Raw genomic sequence first — 20,153 nt, 5'->3', positions numbered from 1 at the left:
AAGTCAGAAGAGACCCACAAAGTCGGAAGAAGACCCCCGGAGCTGCCTAATAGATTACTTTAAAAATAAGTCTAGTGTGTTTTTTTTTTTTTTTGACACTTTTTTCCCCAGGTGAATGGGTAGGGGTACAATGTACCCCATACTCATTCACATGGGGTGGGGGGCCGGGATCTGGGAGCCACGTTATTAAAGGGGGCTCCCGGATTCCGATGAGCCCCCCGCCCGCAGACCCCAACAACCAACGGCCAGGGTTGTCGGGAAGAGGCCCTTGTCCTCATCAACATGGGGACAGGGTGGGGGGGGGGCGCAGGGTGCCCCCCTGCCCCAAAGCACCCACCACCGCATTTTGAGGGCATGCGGCCTGGTACGGTTCGGAGGGTGGGGGGGCGCTCGCTCGTCCCCACCCCTTTTCCTGACTGGCCGGGCTGCATGCCCGGATAAGGGTCTGGTATGAATTTTGGGGAGACCCCCACGCCGTATTTACGGCATAGGGGGTTTCCCTTAAGATCCATACAAGACTGAAGGACCTGGTATGCTCTTGGAGGGGGAACCTATGCCGGTTTTTTATTTAAAATTTGGCGTGGAGTTTCCCCTCAAGATTGATACCAAACGCAGTGTCTGATATTGGCGGGGATCCAAGTCGGATCCCTGTTCATTGAAAGTCGGACATATGTCGGCTTCAAGTTGCAGGGTAAAGTCAGATCCAAAGTAGGACGGCTGTTGTGTCGTACCAGTGTGAACCCGTTGTCAAAGTGCGACAGCAATGAAAGCTGAAGATTGACCTGGGCAGGAAAGAGGTAAAAGTGTCCAATAGGCAAGTGATTAAATAAATGTTAAGGATCTGCTACTGACCTCTTAATGCCAAATACTGCAGTGTACAATCAGAGGTCTAGTGGCATTTGTGTCACGACAGGTCAGGGTTGTTTTGACTGCAAAAGGGGAACTTACTCAATATTAGGTGGGAAGTGCTGTAATAATGGCTGATCGGTGTAACTGCACCAGCCTCTTAACATGCAACACCAAAATTTCCAAATTTGTGGCAGTTCTGCCAGGCAAAATTCTTCTGGGTATTGTTGATACTTGCAACTGCTTTCCCACACCTGTTGCCCCATTGTTATGATGGGCTTCTTCATTGTACAACAGGAATGTGCAAGAGGTAGAGAGGTGGACAAGCTATGTCACTCTCGGGAGGTGCCTAAACTTTTTTTTTTTAATTGTTTTAAGACAGAGACTTCTGCATATCTAAATCCAAATGTGAAAGGTTATATTATATTTCAACCTACCAACCTTTAGATGTGGTGACTGACAACTCTTGCTTGTGTATTTGGACAACAGAAACAAGACAGGACTGTGGAAAACCACCCCTTTTCTATTTGTCAAACTTCAGAGGGATGTGACTCTATAATCCTAATGCCCCGTACACACGATCGGACATTCCGTCAACAAAATCCATGGATTTTTTCCAACGGATGTTGGCTCAAACTTGTCTTGCATACACCACGGTCACACAAATCTTGTCGGAAATTCCAAACATCAATAACGCGGTGATGTACAACGAGCCGAGAAAAATGAAGTTCAATAGCCAGTGCGGCTCTTCAGCTTGATTCCGACCATGCATGGAACTTTGTGCGTCGGATTTGTGTACACACAATTGGAATTTACGACAACGGATTTTGTTGTCGGAAAATTTGAGATCCAGATCTCAAATTTTGTGTGACGGAAATTCCAAAAGAAAATGTCCAATGGAGCCTACACACGGTCGGAATTTCCGACAACAAGCTTCCATCGAACATTTTCTGTCGGAAAATCCGACCGTGTGTACGGAGCATAACAGTAATGATAACAGCCAGCACATTAAGCTATCAGTAAAAAAAGTTTTCTGGTATTTTTTTCCAACTTATAAAACTCATATAACAAAACCCTTTCAATTATATATTTAACAGTCCAGACTAGACGTTCAGGGCTCGTTCACATATGCGTCAATACCAGTTTTTAAGTGACATTTAAGCAGTTTTTAAAACCACATAACTACCTTTCAATGCCTGCCATGAATATTACACACAGAGCAGTACAGACCGGTACAGTAGCAGTGTACCATAACCACACCTATAGCATTTACAGCACGTTAGTAAAGCATAGTTGCCAACAGTCCTGATTTTCCCGGGACAATCCTGATTTTGGGACCCTCGTCCCGATTGGAGGCTGTCCCGAATCGTGATTTCCATCAGGAAAATTGGGAATGTTTTTTTTTTCATTTTTGGAGCAGCTGGCTCCAGCAAAATGGCGGCCGCCGCTCGATCTTCCCCCTAGTGCTCAGTGGAGAGAGGAAGGGGGCTCGATCCGTGCAGCCAATGAATCGGCTTCTTTAGCTGCACGGCCCCTCCCCTCTCCACTGAACACACGGCGCCGCCGTGTCTTTCCGAAAAGTTCCCCAGCTCGGCTATTTCCGCCGGCTCGTACTGCGCAGGCGCAGCGCCTGCGCAGTACAGGGGGTACTTACTTGCCGAGGGGAACTTTCTCGGCAGAACACGACACCGGCCGCTCCTGGATGAGGTGAGGGTCTGCACTGAGGGGGGGGGGTCTGCACTAATAGAGGGGGGGCTGCACTAATTGAGGGGGGTCTGCACTAATAGAGGGGGGTTGCACTAATAGAGGGGGGGTTGCACTAATAGAGGGGAGGCTGCACTGAGGGGGGGTCTGCACTGATGGAGGGGGTCTGCACTGGTGGAGGGGGTCTGCACTGATGGAGGGGGTCTGCACTGATGGAGGGGGGTCTGCACTGAGGGGGTCTATACTGACTCTGCTGGGGGCACCTGATGCAAGGACAGACTCTGCCGGGGGCATCTGATGCAAGGACAGACTCTGCTGGTGGCAGGCAACGTGGCTAGTGACACGCTCAGGGATCCCACTGATTCGGCATTATGGTGAGTTGAATGATTTAATTTTATATTACAATGTAATAATAGAAATAATGCGCTTCAATCATCCTGACACCATAACAACCATGGTGCCGGGATGATTGAAGCGTTAACACCAGGCATTTGGAGTATCTTTATCTGCTGATTGTTAAACTTTCTAGAATACACATATTTTTATTGTGTAGGATCTGGGGCTGCTGTCCCGTCATTCCCTTTCCCTCTCCCCCCCTCATTCATCTCAGACTCTAACCACACCCTCTTGAGCCATGCCCATTTAAGCCACGCCCACAATTTCACGTAAGCCACGCACATTTTTCGCGCGCCGCACTTGCAGTTTTTGCAAAGCCATGCCTACAAATGAATGCCCCGCCCCCTAATTATTGTACAGCTCCGCCTACAGCCAAAAAAGTGTCCCACATATTTTTTTTGCAATGTTGGCAACTATGGTAAAGCATTTATAAAGTGTTAGCTGAGTGCTAGGAGAGAGGCAGTGGAGGTTTCTGTATCCCACAATGTACTGGGAAATAATAGAGAAGTAGGACAGAACAGCTCCAGTCACTTCCTGTTGCTACAGGGCAGCCATGTGTAGAACACCTTTTGTTTCTGTGTGCAGAATACCATCCAAGTAATGATGGATTAGAAGCACCCCCATTACCTCAGAGGGGCTACACAGAGATTAGGACCTCCATAAAGGTCATCAGTGAGGTATAGAGCCCTGAAAGGAAGGCATACGAACTGGAAATGTCCATCTCCCACCAAAGTTTCTTTAAATTCAACACCAGTCTCCAATCTTTTTTATATGAGACACTGAAGAGAATAAAAGCCTCTAAATCTCTCTGAGGGAGGACTTATGCCCCGTACACACAATCGGAAATTCCCCCAGCAAAAGTACGATGTGATCTTTTGGTCGGAAATTCCGACCATGTGTATGCTCCTTCGGATTTTTGCTGGCAGAATTCCCGCCAGCAAAAGATTGAGAGCAGGTTCACTATTTTTCGGCCAGAAAAAGTTCCGGTCGGAAATTCCGATCGTCTGTACAAATTCCGCTGTGCAAAACTCCTACGCATGCTCGGAAACAATTCGACGCATGCTCGAAAGCATTGAACTTCATTTTCTCGGCTTGTCGTAGTGTTGTACGTCACCGTGTTCTTGACAGTTGAAAGTTCAGAGAACTTTTGTGTGACCGTGTGTATGCAAGCCAAGCTTGAGTGGAATTCCGTTGGAAAAACCATCCAAGTTTTTTCCGACGGAAAATACGCTCGTGTGTACGGGGCATAAGAATCATTGCCCTTTGCAGGCATATAATATAATTTCCACCTTCTGAGCGGAATGTCCTTTTCTGGTTGGGATGAAGAAATGTTCTGGAGGGTGATGTCTGAAGCACCTAAAGTAACAGAGTTTTAACAGAGAAGGTACTCACGGATCCAGAAAAATGGACTTAAGCATCTGATTGTCCACAATCAGCCACCCTGGCCCCACCACATTAGCCTTGGGTGGTGTCTCCCACCAAAAATACTCCTGTAGGGGATGAAGGGATTGAAAGTACCATGACTGTTCATCCTTCAGATAGGTTCCCTTGCACACCCTTCTATTCGCTCTTGAAGTTTTCCATTCTGGCAAAAGTATCTTGAGTCCTGGAATGTAGAGTGGACCAAACTAGCAGAGAGAACTCGCCAGAGCCTCAACCTCCTATGAGGAGGAAGGCCAGACTAACCACCGATTGCTCTTGGAATAGTGCTTAGCATTGAGATGTACACGTGACTTTTAATTGTGGCCAGTAAAGAGTGTTCAGCATTCCAAGGTTGTGTCCCACTCTTTAAAATGTAAATACTGTTATATGTCAATCAAGAGCTGACTGTGAGCACCATCCATCTGCACAGCAAACTGAGGACATCCAGGGATGAGCAGCGGTGAGTCTCTTGGAATAGTTACAACTTCTGGTCGGAGGGAAAAACTTGTCATCATACAGGCACTTAGAAACACTCTGCCTGAAGTTGTTGACCGAGGACTGGGCTTTATAGTGTTTCATTGTCACTGAATGCAGCACTGCCTTTGCGATCATTGACTTACAAGTGCCCCCCGCCTCTCAACATGAATCTTTCAGATATCTGTCAATTCATCGATCGCGGACACAGCCAGCAGAAACTGCATTTTCTCTGGGAAGAATAATGGTAGCAATCATACCTTTGCAGTAGGATGCAGTGCTGTAAAGTGTGTTTTACTGAAAAGCATGTTAAGTGCATTAGCACATTGCAGTGCCATTCTTTTGGCCAGAGAATTAGCATTTCCCTCCAGGCTAGGGTTATTTTGCCACTGCTTACTTATGTAAAACTTCATATCACTGCTGCCACTCCTTTTGAATCAACCTCTTCACCTCTATTAATTTGGGATTATGGAAGGCCTTGCCCTGAAGTATGTTCTAACTTCAAAGGTAGTCATCTGGGTCATCCCATTATGGGCCTGCTTAACTGCCTCAATGAATGACAGGACCCATGAGACACTCAAAACCTTCTTCAAGGAGGACAACTGACCTTATTCTACCTCTGGTGAAGTCAGGTACTGTATAGGGCAGTGGTGAATTGTTTAAATATAGGTGCCCTCAGAACTGGGAAAAAAGATGGCTGTGATGGGCTTGGGGCCTCCTTGGTTAGGAGGGCTAACTGCAATGCCCTGAATTCATCTGTAGGGCTGCACATAGCATCTTTCTCCCTAAGAGAGGTTTCAACAATAGTATCCAGACATGTTAGTCTGGTAATAGGTCTGCGCAGCAGGCCCAGCACTTCTTACCCTTTTGTCACTGTTAGCTCTCAGGAAAAGAGGAATGCCGGCACTCACTGGTAACTTTCTGCACCTCCGTGGGATGACCTGTGCGGCTCGATGAGCCGCTGTTCACACTGGACTTCTCATGATATGGCGAGGCTCTTTAAGGCTCCATTCACACTAGCGCGTTTTTTGATGCATTTTGCATTTTGCAGAAACGCACGGGAATTTTTTAACATGGGTTCCTATGGAACATGTTCACATCAATGCCTTTTTGTTTCTCTGCATTTTTGGAAAGGGTCGGGGACTTTTTTTCATGCAAAAAGCAGCGTTTTGCATGTAATGGATTTCAATGGACAAGCATCAAAAACGCAAGTGCACCGTTTTTGCAGCGTTTTTGATGCGTATTTGATGCGTTTTTGCCGTTTTTTTTTTTTTTTTTAGACTGTAAAAAAAAAAAAACGCCGCAAAAACGCTTCTCAAAAACGCTGCTCAAAAACGTGGCAAGCATGAAAAAAAAAACTCCAAAAACGCTCAAAAGCAACATGCATAGGTGTGAATCGAGCCTTAGGTTGACCTTAAGCAAGAGGGAGAGCTGGCTAGGTTGCATCAGAAGACAAAGGCCACACTCATGGAAAGGCACTCTTTTTTCCTTCTTCTTATCACACTGATGGTTCCTACCTGAGCACATGGAGGTCTTGATTATGTGACAGAAAGTTCATATTGGAGCAAAGGTGTCAGCACTGCGCAGAAAAAAAAAAAGAAAGACTCAGAGAAAGAAGCAAAAAGATCGTAGACATGCCATAATTGCCTTCCTCCTCTCCCCATTCACCTGCAGCATAACCAAGGGAAAGCAGAAGATGTTTCCAATGCAAAACACACCCCACAAAAGGCCCTCTGCACAGTGCATGCGTGGATGCCATAGTCAGTCCTGAGACCAGAAACAGCCACAAAACCTGGACCAGATCGTGCACGCACACTGGTCACAGGAAATGCCACAGGAAGAAACAGCAAACAAAATAAAGAAAAAAAGAAAAAATCACCCCCACAAAGGAAAATTACGACTTCTAATGAGGGTTAAGACAAGGAAGAAAAAGGAAAAAGGGATAGCACAAACCTGTGGGAGAAAAAGAAAAGTAGAAAAGGCAGCACTCCAGCGCCAGGATTCATCTCAGTTGTGCAGAGAAACACTTTTACAAGTCTCTTTCTGAAGGCACTGACACCATCTTCCTTACACTACCCCAAGCTGCAGTAAAATAAATGATTGGTTGACGTGAATTCTGATTGACAATCTTTTAAAGTATCACACTCACTCAATATTTATAGATATTGATTTTGGTCCTATGGGGAAAATACAAATTTCAGAATAAATTCAGCAATGGCAGCAAAGGATTTTAATACCTAAACAGTAAGGATGAGTCGATCAACCCCCCATCCCCGGTTCAGTTCACACTAGAACTTGCGAACAGGCAAAAAATTCAGGCGAACACCATTAAAGTCTATGGGACATGAACATGAAAAATCAAAAGTGCTCATTTTAAAGCCTTATATGAATGTTATTGCCATAAAAAGTGTTTGGGGACCCGGGTCCTGCCCCAGGGGACACGTATCAATGCAAAAAAAAGTTTTAAAAACGGCAGTGATTTTAATAATGCTTAAAATGAAACCATAAAAATTAAATATTCCTTTAATCACTTGCCGACCAGCTCACGCCAATATACGTCGGCAAAGTGGCACGGGTGCACAAAACAACATACCCATACATTGTTGCGTCACCCGCAGCTAGCGGGGCGCGCGCATGCCGCAGGAGTATGCCCGCAGGTCCCGCTGACTCTATGTCTGCCGGTGGCCTGCAATCGTGGCACGGAGAGGCAGAACAGGGAGATGCCTATGTAAACAAGGCATTTCCCTGTTCTGCCTAGCAACATGACAGGGATCTACTGCTCCCAGTGGTTGGGAACAGTAATCTCTGTCATGTTCTAGTGAGCCCATCCTCCTACAGTTAGAACATGCTGAGGGAACACAGTTTACCCCCTTGATCGCCCCCTAGTGTTTAACCCCTTCTCTGCCAGTGACATTTACACAGAAATCAGTGCATTTTTATAGCACTGATTGCTGTATAATGGGCAATGGTCCCAAAATAGTGTCAGATCTGTCCGCCGCAATGTTGCAGTCACGATAAAAATTGCAGATCGCCGCCATTACTAATAAAAAAAAAATATTAATAAAAATGCCATAAATCTATCCCCTATTTTGTAGACGCGATAACTTATACACAAACCAATCAATATACGCTTATCGCGATTTTTTTTTTTTTTTACCAAAAATATGTAGAAGAATACATATTGGCCTAAACTGTGGAAGAAATTTGTTTTTTATATCTTTTTTGGGGATATTTATTATAGCAAAAAGTAAAAAATATTGTTTTTTTTTCAAAATTGTCACTTTTTTTTTGTTTATAGCGCAAAAAATAAAACCTGCAGAGATGATCAAATACCACCAAAAGAAAGCTCTATTTGTGGGGAAAAAATGACGTCAATTTTGTTTGGGTACAACGTCGCATGAACACGTAAATTGTCAGTTAAAGCGACGCAGTGCCGTATCGCAAAAAAGGGCTTGGTCAGGAAGGGGGTAAATCCTTCTGGGGCTGAAGTGGTTAAATTTCGTGCCCATAGTATGCCTGTAAAGTGGCGCAGTTTTCCCGTGTTTGGAACATTACCACAGCAAAATGAAATTTCTAAGTCATTTAAAACTGATCGTGGCTGTAATGAATTGTCGGGTCTCGGCAATATAGATAAAACTCATTGCAAAAAACGGCATGGGTTCCCCCCCCCCAGTCCATTACCAGGCCCTTTGGGTCTGGTTTGAATATTAAGGGGAACCCCGAACCACAATTTTTAAAAAAAGTTGCGTGGGGGTCCCCTCAAAATCCATACAAGGCCCTTCAGGGGGGGTCACCCCCAAACCATGTTGACAGGGATAAGGGCCTCATCCCCACAACCCTGCCCGGTGGTTGTGGGGGTCTGTGGGCAGGGGGCTTATCGGAATCTGGAAGCCCCTTTAACAAGGGGACTTCCAGAACCCAGCCCCTGCCCTATGTGAATTGGTAACGGGTACATTGTACCCCTACCAATTCACAAAAGTGTCAAAAATAGTAAAAATGGCAAGAGAACCCCACGCAATTTTTTTTTTTTAATTTTGGTTCGGGGATTCCCTTAACCGCTTCAGCCTCAGATCATTTGGCTGGCCAAAGACCAGAGCACTTTTTGCGATTCGGCATTGCGTCGCTTTAACTGACAATTGCGTGGTCGTGTGACATAATTGACGTCCTTTTTTCCCCACAAATAGAGCTTTCTTTTGGTGGTATTTGATTACCTCTGCGGTTTTTATTTTTTGCATTATAAACAAAAAAAAGCAAAATTTTTTTTTACTTTTTGCTATAATAAATATCCCCAAAAAATATATAAAAAAACATTTTTTTTCCTCAGTTTAGGCTGATACGTATTCTTCTACATATTTTTGGTAAAAAAAATCGCAATAAACATATATAGATTTGTTTGCGCAAAAGTTATGGCTTCTACAAAATAGGGGATACATTTATGGCATTTTTATTAATAATTTTTTTTTTTTTACTAGTAATGGCGGCGATTAGCAATTTTTATCATAACTGCGACATTATGGCGGACACGTCGGACAATTTTGACACATTTTTGGGACCATTGGCATTAATACAGCGATCAGTGCGATTAAAAATGCATTGATTACTGTAAAAATGTCACTGGCAGTGAAGGGGTTAACGCTAGGGGGCAGTGAAGGGGTTAATGTGTGTCCTAGTTTGTGTTCTAACTGAAGGGGGATAGGGACTGTGCAGGGAAACTAACAGATCCTCTGTTCATACTCTGTATGAACAGAGGATCTGTCAGTTTTCTCCTCAGAGAACCGGAAACTGTGTGTTTATACACACAGATCCCAGTTCTCCGCGTGCGCCCCCTAGTGGTCACAGGGTGAAGTGACCTTACATTAGGTTGTTTCGCCCAGCCGTGCAAATCTGCCGCAGTACAACTGCGGCGGCTGGTCGGCATGTGGTTAATATTCATACCAGACCCAAAGGGCCTGGTAATGGACGTTTTTTACAATGAGTTTTATCTATATTGCAGAGACCCGACAATTCATTACAGTCAATTTTAATTGACGTTTTTTCCTTTAGAAATGTCATTTTGCTGTGGTATTGTTCTTAACACGGGAAAACTGCTCCACTTTACAGGCATACTATAGACACCCACCAGACACAATAGTTAAAGGAATATTTCATTTTTATTGTTTCACTTTAAGCATTATTAAAATCACTGCTCCCAAAAAAACTTCAGTTTTTAAAACTTTTTTTTGCATTGATACATGTCCCCTGGGGCAGGACCCAGGTCCCCAAACACTTTTTATGACAATAACTTTCTTATATGCCTTTAAAATTAGCACTTTTGGTTTTTCATGTTAGTGTCTCAAAGACTTTAACGTTGTTCTGCGGCTTTCGAATTTGCCCTGAACACTGCATAATGTTCGCTGCTCGGCGAACATCGGGCTTATCCCTACTAAAGAGCAGCATGTTGGTTCTAAAATAGTGATATTCCTAAAAAAAATCTCCAAGTATTATAAATGTTTTTTTACCATAAAATGTGTATTTTAAAAGAACATACTTCCTTCATTATCTAAAATTGTTTAATAATTTTATTGAAGGGTTAAAATACAAAATCATGGGGGCGCCACCAGAGCTCCCGCCACCACAGGTCTTTTGAGCCACACAGGAGGCACACTTCATACTGGATCATCACACAACAATAAGCACAGCATTCCGGAACTCCTCCGCCACCCACGCCCGCTCTCCCCGCGAACAACCAGGGGGATTGAGCCAGAACATTCTGGAGATAATCCGGACCCAGGAGCAGCAATATGGCGGCTTCCCGCCACAGTCCGTCACAAGCAGCAGCTCCGCCGCTGACTGGAATACAGCTCTCATGCAATACGGGGGCGATGGGGGAGAACAGCGATCACCCACCACAGCATCCCAGCCTCCAGGACTTACACACGATCACAGCTGACATCAAGGATACGCTATCGGCAGCTATATCTGACTTGCGCCTGGACATACATGCCATTGCTGACAGGGTCCATAAGGTGGAGAAAATGGCGACACAGCGATTAAACGGCCCTCCGCCGAGTGACCCAGAAGGTAGACTCACATACCCTACATCTGAGAGACCTCCAACGCCATATGGAGGATTTAGATAACAGAGGAAGATGCCATAATTTGAGAATACGTGGCCTGCCAGAATCTGTGGACACAGAGCAGCTCACAGCTACAGTAACAGGCCTTTTCAATGATCTGCTGAATAGGCCTGCACAGAAGGCAGTGGAAATGGAGAGGATCCACTGTGCACTCTGGCCAAAAGCCCCCCAGGGATATAATCTGCTGCCTAGTGGACTATAAGCTTAAAGAAGAGATACACAAGAAAGCTAGGAATAGAATACAGCTTTCTCATGGGGGCGCAGATATACAGATTTACCAAGATCTCTCCAGCATCACCTTACAGCACTAAAGAGATCTGAAACCCCTGTTAGACACCCTTCGCTCCAAGGGCATACACTACAGGTGGAAGTTTCCATTCTGTCTCTCTGCTTCCACACAAGGCCGCATGGCGCTACTGAAAGTTCCAGAGGATCTTCAGCACTTTTGCAACACTCTGGGTATCCCAGTGACACACGTCCCTATTTGGTATGCTGAATTCCGCCGATTCCCCTCAAGACGAGATACACCTTGTGAAGAACCCATGGATGCCCAAGAAACCCAGTTCCGCAGACGACGCTCTCCGTCCGGTAGCAGATCCCAAGCAACATCTAGAGGCTCCCAACACGGTTCCAGCCTTGCCGAGTCACTCCGAGAAGGGCCCGGCGAGACAACTGAAGCAGAGGAGACATTTCTCAATACTGGCTGCGACAAGCAAGGTTTGGTGCAGATAAGTTTTACCAACGTTTTTTTATTGTTTGGTTTTCGTTCCTTTGCATGCAGCCCTATTAAGGTCTCAGATGACCTGACGCAACCCACACTGTTAGAAGTACCTCTCCCTCACATGGATTAAACCTGCTGACTATTACAAACCCTCAAGCAGCTCCATTTTACTTCATTGAAACCTCGGCCGTAAGGCGATACCCACTATGGTCAATTAAGAATTTTGCAGATGACCGCAACTATGCATTCATGCGCTTCTACGCTTATGGTCCCCATTCTCAAAGCGGGGCTCCCGCTGGTCAATGCCAGGAACCCTCCCCCCTTAACAAGACAAGAACTTTTATAGGGGGTGTAAGTAAACCCTCTACGCTACTATAGACTACCTCACAGTTACCTTAGTCAAAAACCTAAAGTGTGGTAGGTAGGTAGTAGAATGTGACTCTATAAGGTGATGTATGCTGGGGCCCCGCAATGCTCAAATGGTGAAAGACCCACGGTTCCTTCACCCCCCACGGGGCCAGATTGATCTCACTAACACTGACAGCGGTGGCATCTCACTCCCACCCCACACCAGCTAATATAGTACAAAGGTCAATTTCCAAAGCACTGAGGCTCCAGCATACATCCCGGCGCAGTACTTGGGAAATGATTGTGAACCAAGCAATGTTATATTTAACTGCATAGGGGGAGTCATCACTCTAGTACTCTAGTATCACTCTAGTACTCTAGTACTATAGTTGGTATGTAGTGCCCACAAAAAACTGCAGAGACCTCAGGCCCACAGCCTGTGGGGAAGGGGGAAGAAATGTCCTGCCATTGAGATCCCTACTATGAGATAGAGGAGAATGCTCACCATCTAGAGGTCAGGGTAATGACCACAGTAACAGCCACTAGACAATGCCCTAGGAAACATAAGGGGAACCCGTGTAATCCTGCACGCTGACACTAGTATGCACAAGGGTATGAGCTATGTCCCCCCCTCCCACACGCCCATTACTCCTGAACATTCTCTGAATAGAGAATTAAGGCTACCTAGCAACATCTAAGGTTCCTCACAGAAGCAGGGTTAGAGGATGGGCCCGCTGGCACATCCACCTTACGGGATGCAATGCATCATAATTTAGGAGGGCGTAGCACTACTTAAGCCCCCTCACCTAACCGCGGGTCACCGGGGAAAATAGCCTAAGACAACAACAAATGTGAGTTCTAGAGGTACTTACGTTCATTAGCTCTTTAATGTTTACTGTTTAACATATGCATATTAACATATGCACTATCCTGTTGAGAAAGTTGCCATCGGCATAACCCTTATATAAAATACGAAAAATCATTAAGTTGATCGTCTGTATGTAAAGGAATTTCTAACGGCCCATCTCGCAGTTAATACTGCAAAACAATATAAGCCCTGACACCTGTCTGACCAAAAATGATCCAAACACACTTTCAAAGAACACCCTCTCATTATACACCTCCACTTTCTCACTTCACCACTCTGTGGCGGTAGGTGGACCCAAGTTAATCTACCTCGCTAGGACTTCACCAACCCCCACACAGTGGTATAGCATAGTGTGTGCCACCCCAGGATTGGCATTCATTAGCTATACATTTTACCTTACCGATACCACCCCCCTTTCTTCGGTTTCCTAATAGGGAGAGATCCTCTCCTAATTCCCTCCCCAGCCCTACCACCCCCTCCTTCCAGTCTTTGAGAACTCTCCAATTCCAACCCCCTCCTATATACTGCTACCCCCTTCCTGACCATGACACAGCCCAATAACACACACCCCCACCCCTAGGTCAAGCTATACACCATAAAAGATACCCATGGCCGATTTACATTTTTGAAAGGGACACTATACAACAAACCCATCACGCTAGAAAATCTATAGGCCCCTAATAAGCAACAAGTGCCATTCTCCTGTAACACCCTACAGACCTTCACAACATTCCAAGCAGGTATGCTTATTGTAGGTGGAGATTTCAACCTGGCCCTCACACCCTCTCAAGATACCTCATTGGGCTCCTTCACACTAACGTACAGAGCTCTTCGAGCAATCAAGACACAACTGAGGACCTTGACCCTACACGACGCCTGGCGCACACTGCACCCCAACACCAAAAATTTTTACATTTTTCTCCCCTCCACACAATAAGTTTACTAGGATCTACTATTTCTACATCACGCAAGCCGATTTAGCATCCCTCCTAAATGCAAATATAGAAACTATGCTTCTCTCAGATCATAATCCCATCACAATGACCATAACCTTCCCAACAGGGCCCAAACGATCAGCAATCTGGAAACTCGACAACCCTCTTGAGTGACCCTGAAGTAGTGCAACAGCTTAACTTACGATTATCTCAATATTTTCGAGAGAATGAATCCAAGGAGATAACCCCAATGTCACTCAATGTTACCGCACACAAATGTGTCATCAGAGGGGAACTCATCTCTCTAGCCGCTAAGTGGAAGAAACTCAGACAATCACGTATTGCAGAATTATCACAACGCATTCGCTCTCTCGAAAAAAAGCGTAAACACTCACTGGAGGCACACCTACTAACTGAATTATTACAAGCTAGGGAAACCCTACTTGAGGAATTAAGGAAAAATATAAGATGCAAATATGAATTATTCCATGAATTTGATAACAAATCTGGGAAATTGCTCAGAAGAGCTCTCGCAACTAAAAAAGCGGCATCAACAATACATTCTATCACAGATACCTCAGGTAACACAATTGCCACATCAGAAGGCATAGCGGACCTATTCAAACAATTCTACACGAAATTATACAATCTACCAACCCCCGACTCACCTGAAGGGATTATAGACAGAAAAAAGATGATCACTAACTTCCTCAATCAATACAGCCCCAACCCTATCAGACCTTCGGAAGAAGAAACACTAGACAGACCACTCTCTATGGAAGAAACTTCTGAGGCCCTAAAACAGCTAAACACGGGAAAGAGCCCTGGCCCAGATGGCTTCACTATTGGCTACTAAAAATCCTTCTCAGATGAAACACTTCCATACTTCCTAAAAGCATTTAACTCGATAGATTCCGTGTCCTACATTAACAGAGACCTCCTCAAAGCACATACAACCATGATACCGAAACCAGGGAAAGATACTAATATAGTATCAAATTACAGGCCCATTTCACTTCTAAACGTTGACGTGAAACTTTACGCTAAAATACTTGCAAACAGAATACTCCCTCTACTCTCCTCACTGGCATCATTTTACCAAGTAGGCTTCATCCCCGGACTCGAGGCAAGGGACAATACCCTGAAAGCCATAAGCATACACCACTGGTTGTCATTCTCTTCCAAACCAAGCTTCTTCCTATCCCTTGATGCAGAGAAGGCGTTCGACAGAGTGGCTTGGGACTAAATGACAGAAGCTTTGAAAACATTGCGGATCTGAGACCGCATGCTTCAGTATGTCCTTGCCCTTTACTCATCCCCAACAGCAAGAATTAAAGTCAATGGTCACCTGTCGGACGCCTTCTCCATATCTAACGGCATGCGCCAGGGATGCCCCCTATCCCCACTCTTATTCATACTAACACTGGAACTCGCAGAATCAGAACTAACCCAGACATTAAGGGGGTAGACGTAGGAGGAAAACAAAACAAACTAGCTGCCTATGCGGATGACATCCTATTGTTTCTCACAGACCCCGTTACCACAATTTCCAATTTACTAAAAGACTTTTCCTTATTCAAATCACTCTCCAATCTCCAAATAAATTTTGGGAAATCCAGGGCCCTTAATATATCCCTACCCACGGCTGTGCTGACACAATGCCAAGCTAATTTCCCCTTTGACTGGGATCCCTACGCCATCACATATCTAGGAATCCAGCTCCCGGCAAAACTAGCAGACCTATACTCTAGAAATTTCCTCCCTATCCCTAAAACCATCCAGCAAGATTTCCACAAATGGGAGCTAGGTGCCTTCTCCTGGTTCGGAGAGCAGTGATCGCAAAAATGAACATCCTACCCACACTCCTGTATCTTCTGCAGACCCTACCGATTAAACTTCCGCCGTCCTTTTTTTCTACTTATAAGCACATATGCTCAAACTTGATATGGGCATCCAAACACCCTCACATAGGTTGGGATAGATTATTACTTCCCAAAATTAAGGGAAGAATTGGACTCCCGGACATTCTTAAGTATTACTGGTCTTGTCAGTTGACCAGAGTGGTCGACTGGCACCTCCACACAAAGATTACAGATTGGGTTATAATAGAGGATTCGTTTTCCCAATGGTCAATCCACCACCTTCCATGAATCAGACTGACCTCGATCCCTAAGGAAATTGCAACCCATCCTCTAATTGGCCCTACACTGCAGAATTTTCAGGCAGTATGCAAGAAGTTGAACCTTGCCTCTTCGCCCGGACCTCTGACCCCCATAGACAGGAACCCTGATTTCCCATCGGGGCTCACAGAGCCCACTACACATGACCCACAAGCAGGTCAATCATTAAGGGCAGATACACTCTTCGATAAGGGGAAGCTCTTACATCTTCAAGCCTTCACAGCCCGCTACCCAGACCAAACAATCCCCTTTTACAAGTACCTACAGATCAGACACTTCCTAAGTAGCTCCAAACCACTATCCAATTGGTGTAGAGAACGCACTCCATTTGAAGTTATCTGTACTCAATCGGAGCCCCAAAGATGCTTAATATCAGATATATACTCATTGCTGTTCACAGGTAACAACCCCATAGACAACATAACCAGTAGACAATGGGAAAGGGAATGAGCAACAGATATCTCAAAGGAAAACTGGGAGCAAACAGTCTCCCATACACACAAAGGGTCCACAAATGTTTCCACACAGGAGAATGGGTTCAAAATCAATTCAAAATGGTACAGGACACCAGATAAAATCCATAGATACCATCCCAACATCTCTCCACTATGTTGGAGATGCAACACAACCTGCGGAACACTGCTTCATATATGGTGGGAATGCCCAGTAATACAACCCTACTGGAAGGAAATACACCGTTTGATATCTCAGATAACAACCTACACTCCTGACTTTACACCAGCCCAATGCCTACTTCACCATACATCCTTGCCCCAATCAGCCTTAAAAGATCCCTCACCCTACACCTCATCAATGCAGCCAAAATGTATTCCCTCACGCTGGAAAGATAGTTCCCCTCCCACTATCGCAGAATGGATCAAACTTACAGAAAGGATAGCGGAAATGGAAGATTTAATCCAACAGGCTAGAGATATTCCAATGAAGTTTAGCAAAACCTGGGCTTGTTGGACTCACTTCAGGAAAACTGCAGAATTCCGCAACCAAAATAACCCTATAGCTTGGCCTGGGGGCACTTACAAAGAATAAGATGACTAAGGGCAACACCCCTCCTGTTCCCCACCATACCCACTCCCCCCCCCCCAAATAAAAACTAAGGATCCTCAATAATAGGTTGAACTTCACCACATAAAGTAAGCTTCACTTTAATCCAATACACGACTAGGGGATTCTCCCCAGAAATTCCCCCCAGAAGATTTGTACGATACATGCATACATAGAAACATAGATACTACCTGAGACATAGAGAAACTTACAAATACACTACGCGGAAAGCCGGTAAATTTACTTGATTTAACCCGGCTATAGTCACCTCCACCCATTCACAGTATGCTCCCAATAGGGGTGAATGGGTGCTTTGGTGGCTAGAGCGGCCTCCCCAAAAACTTGCTAGAGTATCTCATAGGTCATATGTCTCATCTCAACATCCATTGCCTCGACCGTCAGATAATTTGATATGCCTACATTGATGCTTACCACCACTATGACTATCGTTATTATGGATGTACTTAAATCGTACTGTGTCTGTACATATATTTTGCTTTATATCTCGTTTATTGTACAATGAAAATCCTTCATAAACATATTGAAAGAAAAAATACAAAATCATTTATATAAGATAAAGAAAAAGGTATAGTTGAGAAAATACATTTCAGAAATACAGAACATCATATACCAATATTACAAATGTGGTGGCTTTTAAACAAGTACATTTGCCATAGAAAGGTTGGTTATCTTTGCACGAAAACCATATTCGTGAATTGGTGATTCAGGGTCGGGGGCTATGACACTGTCAGCGGTTTAGATATGTAGTAAAAGGGAACGATTAGCCAACAAGAAGAAGGGTGACAGAGTAAAGGGTAGGGGTATGGGTTTTCCAGGGGGTCAGCAAACACAGGGTATTATCAGGTAAGAGTAGATCTATGTAACGGTCTAGTTCAAGTGATTGTAAAGCCTCATTTTTTGAAAAATAATAAACACATTATACTTACCTGCTCTGTGCAATGGTTTTGCACAGAGCAGCCCCAAACCTCCACCTCTGGGGTCCCATGCCCGCGATCTTGGCTCCTCTTCTTCGAGTGCCCCCATAGCAAGCTACTTGCTATAAGGGCACTCATGTGGGCTCAGTCCTTATTTGGGTTGTGTGCGTCCATAGGCACATACAGCATTGCTTGGCTATGGCACTGCTCTCAATGGCTTCCACAGTTGCCGAGCCTCCCGTGAGAAGAGAGAAGAGCTGCTTTAGACAGGCTGGATCAAGATCAGGCTCAGGTAAGTGTTTAAGGGGGCTGGAGGGGAGCAGTTTTTGAACATTTTTTTTACCACAATGCAGAGAATGCATTAACCGAACTGATAGGTGGCACTGATGAGCACTGATAGATGGCACTGATGAGCACTGATAGGCAACACTTGTGGGCAATGATATGCAGCCCTGATGGGCACTGAAAATCAGCACTGACTGGCATCACTGGTGGGCACAGACTGGCATCACTGATGGGCACAGTTGGGGCTTCACTGATAATCAGGGCACTTAAGTAGTCCCTTACTAAGTCGCATCAAATTTGTACTCAAATCACCTGGCAAAGTTGCACCGTAAGTTGCATGACTTTCAGGTTGCAGTAGTGTGAACAGAGCCACAGTTTGCACATGGACAGAGACAAACAAAAAGCTAATTCTTCAGCATAACAAAGGTAGGAATCTGCAACAACGTTTGTTAAAATCCTTGTAATGTACAGCCAGTGACATCATCACTGGGTATCTGTGCTTCTCTATAGAATGAAGGCAAATTGTGGCCTGTGGGAAGGGGCCAACATTGTGCTGCACATAGCATCCTGGAACATAGCACCTGTCCTCAGTACTTTTTCTGAGAGCCCCCAGTCCTGATGCAAGCAGTGGGCTGGCTCTTGGGAGGAGTTATGCAAATTACAACGCCTTGATGGGTGGATGTCAGTGTGGAGGAGTGAGCATTCCTAGGCAGACTGTATGCATGCTAACATGTGATACTGATCCTCTATAATGGAAAGAACTGAAATCTAAACAATGACAGGGGTGGGCTGGGGACAGTCAGAGTAGAGAAGAACAAGATGATGCTGGACACGAGACAGGCTGTATCTGACTTGCTGCAGCTTCTGGTGCACATTGTGAGAAGCTTGCAGTGTGCATTGTAATCAGAGTAAGCAATTCCAGTACAGTCCAAGTATAATTATGCTAGACTAGTGTAAGGCTGGAGTTCAGTTTTAAAAAAACACACACATTAGACAAATTATTCAATTTTTAACATAGTTTGCAAGAATGTCTCAAAAATAAAATTACATTTTTTGGAGGCAGCCTCAAAATAAAGTGTCCACAGGTCTATATTATCCTGTTATTTATACGATATGTAATAACCCTGGATCTATAGAGCAGTCCATAGACCAGCCGTTTTCAACCAGGGTGCCCAGGCACCCTGGGGTGCCTTGAGGCTTCTTCAGGGGTGCCTTGACAAAATGCCTAAAAATTGCCCAAAAATGGTATACAAGTCAGTAAGTGGATCAAGCCTGCATTTTAGTTATACAAAGCCACAGGTTTTTATTGTGCACCATGACAAACTTCTAACTGCCAGTGTTCAAACAACCAATGATTTCATCGGTTGACAAGGAGGACATCAGGCCCCTGCACAGCATTCTTGTTTGTCCCTCCCTTGCTTTGCTGTGTTTGCTTTGAAAGAATAAAACTACTCTAACATTGGGTGTCCTATGTATGTGGATGTTGCTGCATTATATAAAACTATTCGTTTCATTGTTTACATTTTAGAATGGGGTGCTCAAGATTGTGCATAACTTTAAAGGGTGCCTTGACTGAAAAAGGATGAGAAACACTGCTATTGACAAAAGGCAAGTGGAAAGCCATAAAGCTTCCAACCAGCTAGAGCAGCCAACAAATTAAAGACCTTTCTAAATTAAATCCATTCAGCTTGTCTTCTTTCTACGCATGATAGACCGTGACTGTAATGGATGCGTCAGTCTCAGTTAATTATTACCATCTGTTTTATTGTTTGGGTTTTCACTGTTTGCCTAAGTAAAATAAAGATTTATTTTGATTAAATGATGAAATACAAAAATGCCAAAGGTATCATTCTCATCAAAA

The sequence above is a fragment of the Aquarana catesbeiana genome, linkage group LG02 (assembly GCF_042186555.1).
Source record: "Aquarana catesbeiana isolate 2022-GZ linkage group LG02, ASM4218655v1, whole genome shotgun sequence".
Lineage (NCBI taxonomy): Eukaryota > Metazoa > Chordata > Amphibia > Anura > Ranidae > Aquarana > Aquarana catesbeiana.
The sequence above is the reverse complement of the archived record's forward strand: the minus strand, read 5'-3'. Positions refer to the sequence as shown.